Here is a 12,317-nt window from a genome sequence, read left to right as displayed (position 1 = left end):
GACTTAGAGTAGGGAGAGTGAGGAAGTGGTCTGAATTTTTATACAACCTAGTTTCCTCATCCCTCATCAGAAACTTTGTGGCTCTCTTTATCCTTGCCTAGGACATGAGCCAGTGGAACAGATTTTAGCACTATTGCTTCAGATACTCAAGGGTATTTGATAACTCTTGCTTTGCGGTATGTTTCACCTCCTATTCCCTGCTCCCTGAAACTTCCATTCATGTTCAGTCTCAGGCTCTCAAGTGAAATCAGTTCAGTGGTGTCCACTGTGCTCTGAACAGTAGTTCACAATATCACACCACACACACCGAGTTGGACAGAGAGTGTCTGTCTAGAGAAGCCAGACCGAAGCTGGAAGAAAGTCTGAATCATCCGTTTTGGAATGAGTGGTTCGGTCCAGGTCAGTTAGCGGTTACTGTCAACTTAGTCCTTCTGCCTTCACTAAATATAAGCACTGAACTTTGGTTCCAACCACATCTACATGCTTGGCTGGTGGCCTGCCACAAGCAGGAATGGTTCACATTAAAGACAAGTTTACTTTGTGTGTGTGTGGTTTTTTTTTTCCTTGTCCAAATCAGTAGAAGCAACAATTCGTGGCAGTTTGCACCCTTCTCCTCCGCTGGGGCAATGAATTTGTGGCCATGATATATCCGTTCTTATTTAATAACCTGATAGATACAGTGGATTCCATTCATTCATGGATCTACTTGTATATTAGAACTCCACATTTGCCTTCTGCAAAGACACTGATACCATAATATCTCAAACTGCAAATACAGCAGTTATCCAGGGCAGTGAAAACTGCCTTTTCAATTTGTCTAATGTAGGAGTGGTTTTTAACACTTTGCCCTGGGTATGTGCAGTGCTCAGAGCTCTGTGAACCTTGCATTGCACCCACTGCATTTGCGAGTAAAATAAACCAACAAAATGGCAAACAAGATAGCAATTAGTCATCATTAGAGAACTGGCACCCGCTTTAATGTTGTCTTCTATCATCTTAGCCTTCCAAACTCTCCGCGCTCAAGGTATCATGAAAGTGACGTATGTTTTTGGGTTTGTAGTTTAATAGCTGAGTCAATAGCAAAACCCTGGATCTGAACATACTTACACCTTGAGGAGGGTACTCTTGGTAAACTTGATCCAGATACAAATTCTACAGCTTGGGCTTATCTCTTTGTTTACAGGGGTGTTCTTTAATTTTTTGTCTAACTCAAAGAGAACTGAATCTTTTCTTGTAACTTTGAAAGAAAATACAATTTTGGCCTGAAACTTTCTGGGCCAACTTTTTAAAAACAGAGAGTAAAGGCTGACCTGCAAAAAAAAAAAAAAAAAAAAAAGTCCTTGTACTTGTTCATCCATGTTGCCATGGGAAGGTTGGGTAAATGCATGTATAAGGGACTAGTTACAATAGTTGATCAGCTAGTATGTGCAGTTGTGCTAATGCTGCACACACACAAGTGTCTTTTCATATGCATTTTTGGCATGCTCAGCCAAACCTTTCCCCTCTGAAAATATGGCCCACTGTGTCAATGGTCAGCCTTGAAGAAATTATCATACTATTATAAATCCCTGAAAATAAGGATTTATAATAGAGCCATTATCAGGCACAACTATATCAAATCTATCTACTTTTCAATCCAAATATATTCAAGCCAAGCCATTTTCTGGCCACTCCTACTTCACTAGAATTGCTGAGGTCCTGGTTTTGCAATTAGCTCTGCAGGAGTGGACCAGTATGCTGGATCTCTGCGTGGGGGTTGGGGCTTTGCCCAAGCATATCTGATTGCAAGATCAGGGACAATGCACTGGTTTCCTTTACCTATGCAGATGAAGCAACTGTTTTCAGTGGGAGTGGCTCCCATGTGTTTGGGGGCAGAATTTGACCCATAGTTTTCTGGACACCTTACAGAACAATTTTGTATATGTTTATTTCCAGGATGCCAGTTTATAATTAGACCTGTAGTGGCAGTAGAGCAAAGCACCTCATGCTTCTATTGTAAAGATAATAGGATTTTCATCCTAATGCTGCAATGTTCCCTAAATACCCTGCAACACCTATTTATATACAATCTAACTAATCTTTTCATAGAGTGTTACAAGCTTTATCCCCCATACTGCACTCTGACCCCGAAAGCCTGTTTCTAGTTTTGGTTTAATGGGGGGCTTAGTCACGAAATGCCTCCCGTTTCCCCACTACACAGATATGAAAGAATAAAAATTTTCCTTGCTAGAACCTGGCTCCTGGTAGTGCTCCTGACCTGGCGTGTCTCTCTCTCCCATTGCATCTAGCAATGTATACTGCGATAGTAACATAGGCAGGGAGGGAGCTAGAGTACTTCTTAAATTACCAATCTCGCTTGAGTCTGCCTCAAAATACATGGAAACGCAGGAAATTTGTAGGATGAGAGGAGAATAGGAAGATCCTACAAGCTCACTCACTTATTCCTCTGTCTCCTTCTTTAAGGCACTAGCTGTTTGTATTGTTGATCTTGGTTTTTTGTGGCATAGTGGAAGGATTGTGCAGGGGTTAGGGCACTGGCTTAAGAGATGGGAGACCGAGCTTCAATTCCCATCCCTGTGTGACTTTGAGCAAGACGGGATGTAGAATGGGAATAATAAGGCTTGCCTATATCACAGAGGTGTTATGAGGGTAAATATATTAAAAGATTGTGAAGCACTTGGATATCTATTGTTGAAAAGTGCTATATAAGAAACGGGCATTATTATTATTAGCAAAATCAGGCCTTGCTCACTCATCTAGTGATCACATATCATCCCCAAGTCACTTCCACTCATTAACAAGTACTTCCCAGATTTGATATCTACACAAGTTCATTATCATTTAAGTGGTTTCCTTTCCTCTATTATAACCACTATATAAATATAAAGGGGTGGTAACATACACTAAAATACTCAGATCTGTTTATGTCCATATCTTGTTTAATAATTTGCTTTTACTCTATCTGAAAAGAGGCCTAAGATCTGTGTGATGCAAGATCTTTCAGTTGTAAATTAAGGTGGACTTCTCAACCATTAACTCCTATAACAGCTTTCTAGATATTCCTCTATTTTGTCCAAACCTTACATTCCTGGAGGTCAGAGTAGATTATCACACTGGTGGTCCCTTCAGACCTTGGACTCTATGGTATCTTGTTTTCTGCTTAAGTTTAGATGAAAGCTCTCTAGATCCCACAAGCGTTCCTTATTCCCTGCTTTCTGATACTAGCTTTGATTATGTGGTACTGTGGTAATCAGAAGCAGTTTCAATTTTTAACTAAAAGGTTTTCTTCCTCTTGCCCCTTACGAATTCTCAGCTGGTCCTGAAGTTTTGTCAGTCTTCAGCCATTCTAACTTCTCTGGAGTTATTTTGACTGACTTCAGTATTTCTCTTCCCTTGGAAAATCTGTATCCCTTTCTAGCATCAGTCATCAATCCTCACTGGTGAATAGAGAAGCAAAAGAAAGCATTGTATTTCTAATACTGTCTACCTGCTGGGCCAATAACTTCCCCTTGCCTTTTCTTACAGGCTGGCTCTTCTTCATCAATGACCTCTGCTTGGGCCCTGGCTGAAATATCTGAATTTACTGAGTGGTGATGGTGGGTAATGCTCTCTCACTGCTGATCTTTGAAAGAACTTCTGTGCTATAGCCATGACCAGAGGCAGATTAAGATTTATTAGGGACCCTGGACACAAAAAAAACATTTAGGCCCACCACACTCCTGCTGCCATGAAGCCCTGCCCCCTGCTCCTCCTCGTCCACCCAGGACCCACCCCCTAGCATGGCAGGAAGCCAGAGCTGGGTTATGGTAAGAGCCGCCCAGGAAGCTGGGAGGTGCACCTTGGGGGGGAGGGGGCAAGGACAAAGGCCAGGGGCTGCTCTTGGGCACCCTAACCCTCTCCCCAGGCAAGTGGAGGGTCCAGAGCTCCGCACAGCAGCCATGGCTCTTACTTCTGTCCTGGCCAGGGGTGGGGCTACAGGGCCCCAATAAATTTTAATCCCCCCCACTTCTACACAGGTTCCAGAGCTCCTGCAGTGGCCCCCAAATTGGCTGGGGCCCCTAACTGCATCTAGGGTTGCTGAATCTGCTTGTAAGCCGTTGCATGGCACTACACCTAACCCAAACTTTGTGGTGCAGGGTTCCCCCAGTCTGGAGGTGCTCCAGACTGCAGCATGCACCAAGATATAGCTCAGAATCTCTATTCCTTCCTGGTAGAGATTAGCTGTGGAAGGGGGGAGATCAGGGCACATGTATGGGAGGTTTTCTTCAGCAAGGCTAGAGAAAAGTGACTGGGTAGGGATAAAAGTAAATGAATGGCTTGGGAAGGAGGAAGGAATGACTTTGCTTCCTCTCCTCTCCTGCCCCACTTCCCCCTACCCCTCACAACATCCAGTTGTTGAGCTGCCCTGTCTAAATGATTTTAAAGTAAACCCACCTCAAATAGAAAAGGAGTACTTGTGGCACCTTAGAGACTAACAAATTTATTAGAGCATAAGCTTTCGTGAGCTACAGCTCACTTCATCGGATGCATCTCACGAAATAGCTAGTCTCTAAGGTGCCACAAGTACTCCTTTTCTTTTTGAGAATACAGACTAACACGGCTGCTACTCTGAAACCACCTCAAATAGTTTTGTGTCTGTGCTTCTGGGATTGAAAAGGGATGCATCCCAGAATGCTTTGCACAGAAGGAGATACTGTTTTTTATTATGAAAGCTTAAAGACTCTCTATTCCATTGTGTGGTGAGCGCTAGAAGGGCCTATGGCATGTTTGGCTTAGCCACAGACTATCTGCCTCCTTACCCACATCGGTGGCAAGTGCACAGTCCTGTTCAATTCTGAACTTGTGAAGTCAGTCAGGAGTAGGAATTGGCTCTGGAAGGAGCTGACGATCAAAGATTGTGGATTAAAGGTTGAATAACTGAAACTGTGGATGGAAGAGTCAGTTGTCTTAACTCAGAGACATAAGAGACAAAAGCTACAGCTGGTCGTTCTGGTAGACACAGGAGGAGTTGAGTATAAAGTGCAGGCTTCCAAAAGTACCACAGCTGCTCCTGGCAGCCTTATTTTTACACCCAAAAATATTTAGCCCTCAATTTTTTTTGTGTGTAAATACATTTCTATCCGTCTTTATTTTTCCTTCAGCCTGTAGCTGCTGTATTTTAATCTCTCGTGATAAGGTGTATGTAGGAAATGTAAGTCTAAAACAACTGCATTCAAAATATCACTAAACATCTTAGTGGTAACACCAGCAGAAACCCATGGGGGGGTTGTTACATTACATCCTTCCTGGACTAATGCTGGTGCACAGGGTGGACAAGCAGTCTCCATGCCATTCTCTCCTCTTCTTTGCCCCCATGCCATTCTCTCTCCCCTCCCCCCTGCAGCATGCTGGCCTAGCAAATTGGATTTTGTGGCTGGCCTTCTAGAGCATCTGTCTTTTCCCCAGTCATTTTTATAGGGATCTTAGGTGCCTAACCCAGGCTTTGTGAATCAGTGATTTTCCAGGCATCTAAAAGTTAGTCATTGCAATGCTCTGCAGCGTAATGACTAAGGCCTGACATCCCCTGGGGGAGTGGGTCTGGGTCGCTGTGATAGAACAACTGGCTTTTCCATCTATGTGCAGAAAAAGTGCCATACACCGCCTCTTTGGTGTAAAAGTCTTTCAGTAAAGCTGAGCAGCGTGATGCTGAAATTCTGTAGCTGGACTACATCCACCATTGTTCGCCCACGGTCCCTGCACCATTTTATTTTATTGCTGTAATGTAAGACAGTTGTGTGCAGAGGCAACACTGCACTGTAGGCTCATGTCATGATGAACAACAGGCTCAATGGCACTGCAGCTGGATGTGATTTTACTTAATGCATTTGCAAGACAACTCAGGGGGTAAAACATTTGTCTAATTTGCATCAAAGCAAACCACTTCCAAACAAAATTACTGCTCAAAAATAACATGCTGGTCCTGCTCTATGAAGAGCGAATGCCATGTTCCCTTAGCCGCTAATTGCCCTGTTTCCTGCAGCTTGATGCTGACAGAGCTCCTATGCACAGTTGCATGATTCTGGTATGGGCAGGATTAAACTTTAGGGCCTGATTGTCATAGCTACTGTGCATACTTAGTTCCCATTGACTCCAGGCTGCATTGTGGATATTCAGCGCTTTTCAAATTCACTGACATTTCTCATCAGTGTGCCACCTTCCTCATTGATGCTGCCTGAGTCTCATGTAGCTGCAAAGCTTTTAGTATAATTGGCATTGTTTACTGGGTGAACAGCCATAGCTCCTCCTGCTATTGTGAATAAAGGAGGGGTTGCCATGATCCCTCTTGAAGGTGGGTTCCATTGTAAGGTAGCACAAATGGACATGCTGAACAGCTCAGAAATGCAAGGCGTATGGTGGAAAGGGGGTGGTGGTGCAGCTTTTAGGAGCCTGGGCTTCTGTCAGCTGGCAACACATAGATGGAGTTTTGCTCATCTCTGCAGCTCCCCCTACCCCAAACCTGCATCGGCCTCACCAACAGCTTTATCCTTTCTTCTGCCCCCACCCTTGCACCTTATGACATCAGCTTTACATATCTGGGCATGTAGATTAAGCAACAAAGTACAAAGCTGTTGGGTTGTGTGAGTATAGTGATAAAAGCCAGGACTGCTTGAGATACTTGCCAACAACCAGCTCCTTCCCAGCACGATAATCATATTTCAAGCTCCCAGCGGGGAGTGTGCTGTGGCCTCTTTCGAGGGGTGGGGAGAGGGCAGTGTCACACACCCTGTCATGGTGGCAAGTGCAGGCCATGGATGCAGCGCCAGCACCTCCCTGGAGGGCTCTCCCCCTCCCCAGGGCGGGGAGCAGGGGGCCTGGTCCTGTCACTGCTCCCAGTCGGGCTCTGAAGCAGAACTAACAGCCCTACCAGGGTGGGTGGGATCTAGCAGCTGCAGAGGCAGGGAAGGGACCAGTCGGGGTGTGGAAACAGCTTTTTATGGGCAGCAACATCGACACTGCAGAAATCCTGGGCATTTCCTCTTATTTGTATGTAACTGGCAGCTATTTCAGTGTTTAAACTTCTAGGACCCGGCTGTTTGCAGAGGTTGCTGTCCTTTTGAGGCAGAGCGGATGTGGAACATTACAGAGGCAAGGCACACCGTGCCCTCTTACAAGTTCGCTTTTGGGCTTGTTGCCCCTTAGCTAAATTAATAAGCCATTCAGACTGCAAGTGCATGGCTGATAAGTGATGGACGTGATAGGACTAGTAGGGGGAAGGGAGAACTAAAGGCTTATTCCAAAGAAGGGGTTAGCAGTGAACCAGGCCAGAGGTCTGGCAGCTGGGAATTTTGGGCTGCAGAGGAAATATTTGCTGGCAGCAGGGGATAGAGAGAGGGAGCTGTGGCATGTTATCTGCCAGAGGTGTACAGGGGGGGGGGGGGCGCTAAGAGAAGACACATATGCATTGCTTCTTTCACACAGTGTGGTCTCTTTCCTGGAGTTAAATTAACATTCAAAAGGTGAGTCTTAAACAAAAGGGGTTATAGTTAGTTTTGAGAGAAATGGGGATGATTGATTTTTAAAAAAAAAAATGGGGAATTTTTCTTTTAAAAATTCCACTTCCTAAATCCATCTCATGTTCATGCAAGAATTAGTCTGGGTAGGACATATGTTCTGCATCAACTCTTCTCCACTAACACTTGCTTTAATCTCAGTTAGGCCTATAAAATTCTCAAAAGCACCTCAAGCCCAGATTTTTAATGGTATTTAAGTGCCTAACTCCCATCAAAACCAGTGGGTGTTAGGGACAAATTTGTAAAGGTATTTAGGTGTCTAAGTGACAGAGGTGCCTAAGTCCCATGCACTTTCAATGGGACTTTGTCATTTAAGATAACCTTTTCAAAAACCTCTGTCTAAGTTCTTTGGGGCAGGGACTGTCTTTTGGTCTTCGGTAACAGGTTGAGTACACTTTAAGCAAATCATTACCAACTCTGTACAGGGCAAAGCACTCTGTCTAAGGATAAAACAGTTTTTTTCTGTATGTGTTCAGCAGTTCCCTAAGGCTTCACCTCAGTGAGGCAGGCCCCTGCAACGCTGTATGTGCTATTTAAGCTCCATGTTAAGGATTTAGGAAGCACACAGATGCTTAAATAGACCCCTGCACTGGGGTGATTTTACACTACATGAGACTTGAGTAAGAAAAATGTTGAAAATAACCAAATCTCAAACCCAGATGAAACTTATCAAGCACATGATGTACATCAAAAACAGCTAGTGTATGCCAGCACGCCATGTCCAAATAGTTAGGGCTAAGCAGTATCCAAGGTCCATGACTAAATCTGCAAAGGAGAAAAAAATGGTGAGTATCACAACTGCCATGGTACATGCTTGCATTTCTGGAGCAGGCTGTTTTCTTCAACCCTGAGTCTGGTTGCATAATCCCAAATGCCAACCTAAATGCATGTAAAGGGAGATATGAAGAGGGATAAGATTTGCAATGTTGAATAGAAATATAAACCAAAGATCTTAGGAGACAGAGAACTTTGTCAACTCCTTGTCTGGCACTGTTTCCCAGGGCTTTTTGTAATAGCAGTTATTGTAAACAAAAACAGGGAGACAGAAGCAGGATCTATGAAGATGATAGAAGCTATCAGGTATTTTTACAGTGTTTGCCTTTAAGTGAACTGTTTAGCAGTGACCTACCTCCCCCCGCAGGATAACAATTTATGTACTTAGAGGGGAGCAAATTATGGAAGATAATACCTGCTGCAAGTAGTAATGTTGAGAGAAGAAAGCCAACCCCTCTTAACTCACGTCTTTCCTATGTTTGTAATGCCCAGTGTGAAAGGGAAAAGGATGAAAATGTAATTGCTAGCCTAAACTCCTTGGACAAAATGTTCAATTTTGTGTACCTAAATTTAGGCACCTAAGTAGTTGGTCTGATTTTCAAAGATGGTGAGCTCCTACAACTCCCACTGAAGTCATGAGGAACTACTGTTTCTCAGCATGTCTCAAATAGCCAGACTCTTATTTCGGCACCTCCGTTTGAACATATTGGTCTTTCATACTGAGCTGTTACTTGTGAAGTACTCATTTGGTGGTCGTGGCTTTGTATGGCCTTCTAAAGAATGCTTAAAACACTAGTCACCAGTGACAAATGAATAATTTAATCTGATGGGTCAAAGCGACAATGCAGATGTTTAAAAAAGCTGATCAGTATTCAATTTGTGGACTCTCATATCATCCAAATGCCTTGCCTGCTTAAACTCAAACATTGTGAGGGGGGAATATCTGTGCTCTCTAGCCTCAGGCGATAAGAGATGTCAGGCAGAGAGGAATTAAGTGTAGTAAAAACTGGGCTTTCAATTGAAACAAATTACCTTACCTGTAGAGATATTACTGCAACATCATCATTCTTGTTAGATCAGATTGAGGGTATAGGGTTCTTTATGTTACCCCAGTGGTTCTTTAAATAGCCTACTGATTCACCTACTGCTGTGGCTTATTAGTACACAAGCTGGGCCCAGGGTGAAACACAAAGCTAAAGCTTTCAAATAACGATTAGCGCCTCCATGGTTTACTGTACTAATGTAGACACGTGCATGAAAAAGGAGGCCTTACTTTTAAACTTTGTTGTTAATAACCAGTCTTGAGGTTTATTTTCTTTTAGATCTAGCTCAGGTACAAGGATCCTTGGCACCTTTGCCATATATTAAATATAGAACACAAAACTAAGGACAATAGCTTCCTCAAAACCAAGACTGCTGTGGAGGGAGGAATGGGACAGCAGCTTTGGATCCCAGCCTCAGCTCACCTCTCCCTCCCCAAGACCCAGGACAGAGGTGGACTTTGCAGCATGCCCTGACACAACGTGGAGGGAATGAATTCCGAAGATCAGAACCACTCACTGAAAACATTGCCAGCAGGCCCCTCTCCTTTCAAACCACGAAGGAGTTCTAGCTCATGTGCCACATTGGGTGCTGCTGCAGCACAATCACCTAGGAAGAAAGGGTGGTCGCTCCAACAGGCAGGTTACTAGCCCTATAGTGTCTGTCTATGGTGCAACTGAAAGTGTGCGTCCCTAGCAATTCTGGGGCCCTACATAGCGGGGGAGGGCTGGCTTGGGGGCCGGGGGCACCCCCCACCCAGCACTCACCAGTGGCACGGCTCAGGCCCAGTCGCTGCACTTCCCACCGCCAGTGAGTGCAGGCCCAGGGGAGTGGGGGCGGGAAGAGGCAGGGCTGGGGCGGGGAAGGGGTGGGGCAGGAAGAACCAGAGCAGGGGCTGGAGCAGCATGCAGCACACAAGGAAATGTGGTGCCCCAAATTTCCTGGTGCCCTATGCAGCTGGGTACTTTGCGTATGGGTAAGGACGGCCCTGCCAGCTATCATAGAAATGTAGGACTGGAAGGGACCTAACAGACAGGCACTAGCTCTGCTAATGCTACCATGCTGAAAATAACAGTGTGAATGTTGCTACTGTGTCTAAAATAACAGGCTGTGGCACAGGCTAGCTGCCTGAGTGGCAAGCCTGCCTGCTCCCCTACAGCTGAGCTTGGGTAGCTACCCTGAGCCCTTGCCCATGCAACAGCATCCACACTGCTATTTTTAGTGTGCTAGCTCAAGTGACATTAACAATAGTCTAATACTCTGCATCAACAGAGCTGGGAGGCTTGCTCCTAGCTGCAATAGACATGCCTTTAGGGATTTCTAGGTCAAATCCAACATGTTCACCACCACCCCACTATGTGGCTGTTGCTGATCCCACACCTCAGACATCACATACTCACAGCAAGAAACTCCACTTAACAAGTGAATTGCTGCATTTTGCACTAGCTTCATTTTCTGAGTTGTGTAATGCGTAGCCCCCTCGTCCACAGCCAATCTAATCTCAAAATGACATCAGCTTGGACCATAGTAGCCTGCATTAGAGAGAAATGACCACATGCTCTTGGTCAGAAATAAATGAATAAAAGCTGTTCAGGGTCATTGCTTTTATATATCCACTTAACAGCACTGCAGATCCAAAAGTCCCTTGAGGTTGCCAATTCACATAACACATGGTGGGCACACAGCCTCAATTAAAAGGTAGATACAGGTCTTGCCCTATCCTCCAGTTGTTTTCCCCATCCTAACAAGCATCACATCTGTCTTATCTGAATTGATCTTCAGCCATCTAGGCCTCTTCCATGCCCTAATCTTTACTAAACAGTGAGTGAGGCACCTGACGGCATTGGTTGGCTCAGATGAAATGGAGATGAGGCCTGCATGTCATCATTTTACTGAAAGTGGCATAGTCCCCGTCTCCACCGTAACCCTTTTAATGATCCTGTATATGTACTGAGTTAGAGGAAGGATGAAAGAAATGCATGCAGAACTACACGTGAGAGAGATTTTGGATAGAAGATCAATTGCTCAAACTATCCCGTAGGCCCTTCCAAGGAGAAGAACAAAACCTTTGAAGGACGGCTCTATCTACTCCTGTTAATGTTAACAGGTAAACAAACAGCTCCTCATAGTCGGTGGTTCTGGGGCAGCTGCCAGACTGGGTATCAGCAAGGACATGTTCTCTTCATCCAGCATATGAAGCAGATCATCTACCAAAGCAACCATATGCAATCTCTGCTGTACCTTGCGTTCTACCTGGAGTAACAAGGCCTTAGGAAATCTAAGTGAGCCTGGTACTCAGAGGTATTTTATCAAAACTTTCTCAATAATCTTAACCAAAAACAGAAGATTAGGTTCTGGATGATAGCTAAGCAGGTTGTCAGCAATAAGTGATGGGTTTTTGAGGGTATGTCTACGTTGCAGCTGAGAGTAAGCCTCCCAGTACGTGTAGCCAGGCTCATGATAGTTTCGCTTGAGCTAGCATGCTGAAAATAGCAGTGAGGATGTTGTGGCATCACTGTGAACACAGTATAAAATCATTTGTGTGTCTGCTTCTTCCTGAGGAGCACACAGCTGATGCGCTCTTGCACCATACTTCAGCCTCATCGTGAAAGCCATAATCAGAATTATGATTTTATCATGGGGTACTTATGTCATTAGTTGGTCAGATAAAAATATTGCAAGGTCCTTATTTTCCGGAAGCAGAGTGAAATTCATCCAGTTACTTAGAAGCACATATCTGCTTTCTACCACTCTTTGGATGGTTCTTGTACCCTCTTGAGCATTTTTGCCTTGTACAGCCTAAATAGATTCCTTGTAGTTCCTGTCAAAACACACATCTAATCTGTGGAAGTCTGCTTCAGTCATAAATTCTGTTTTTACAAATGTGTCTGCAAGGTCTCCAAATGTTTGGCTCCAAACGTGTAAAAACAGAACTTAGGACTGAAGCAGACT

Source organism: Dermochelys coriacea, chromosome 3 (genome assembly GCF_009764565.3).
Source record: "Dermochelys coriacea isolate rDerCor1 chromosome 3, rDerCor1.pri.v4, whole genome shotgun sequence".
Taxonomy (NCBI): domain Eukaryota; kingdom Metazoa; phylum Chordata; order Testudines; family Dermochelyidae; genus Dermochelys; species Dermochelys coriacea.
Note: the sequence above shows the minus strand (reverse complement) of the source record.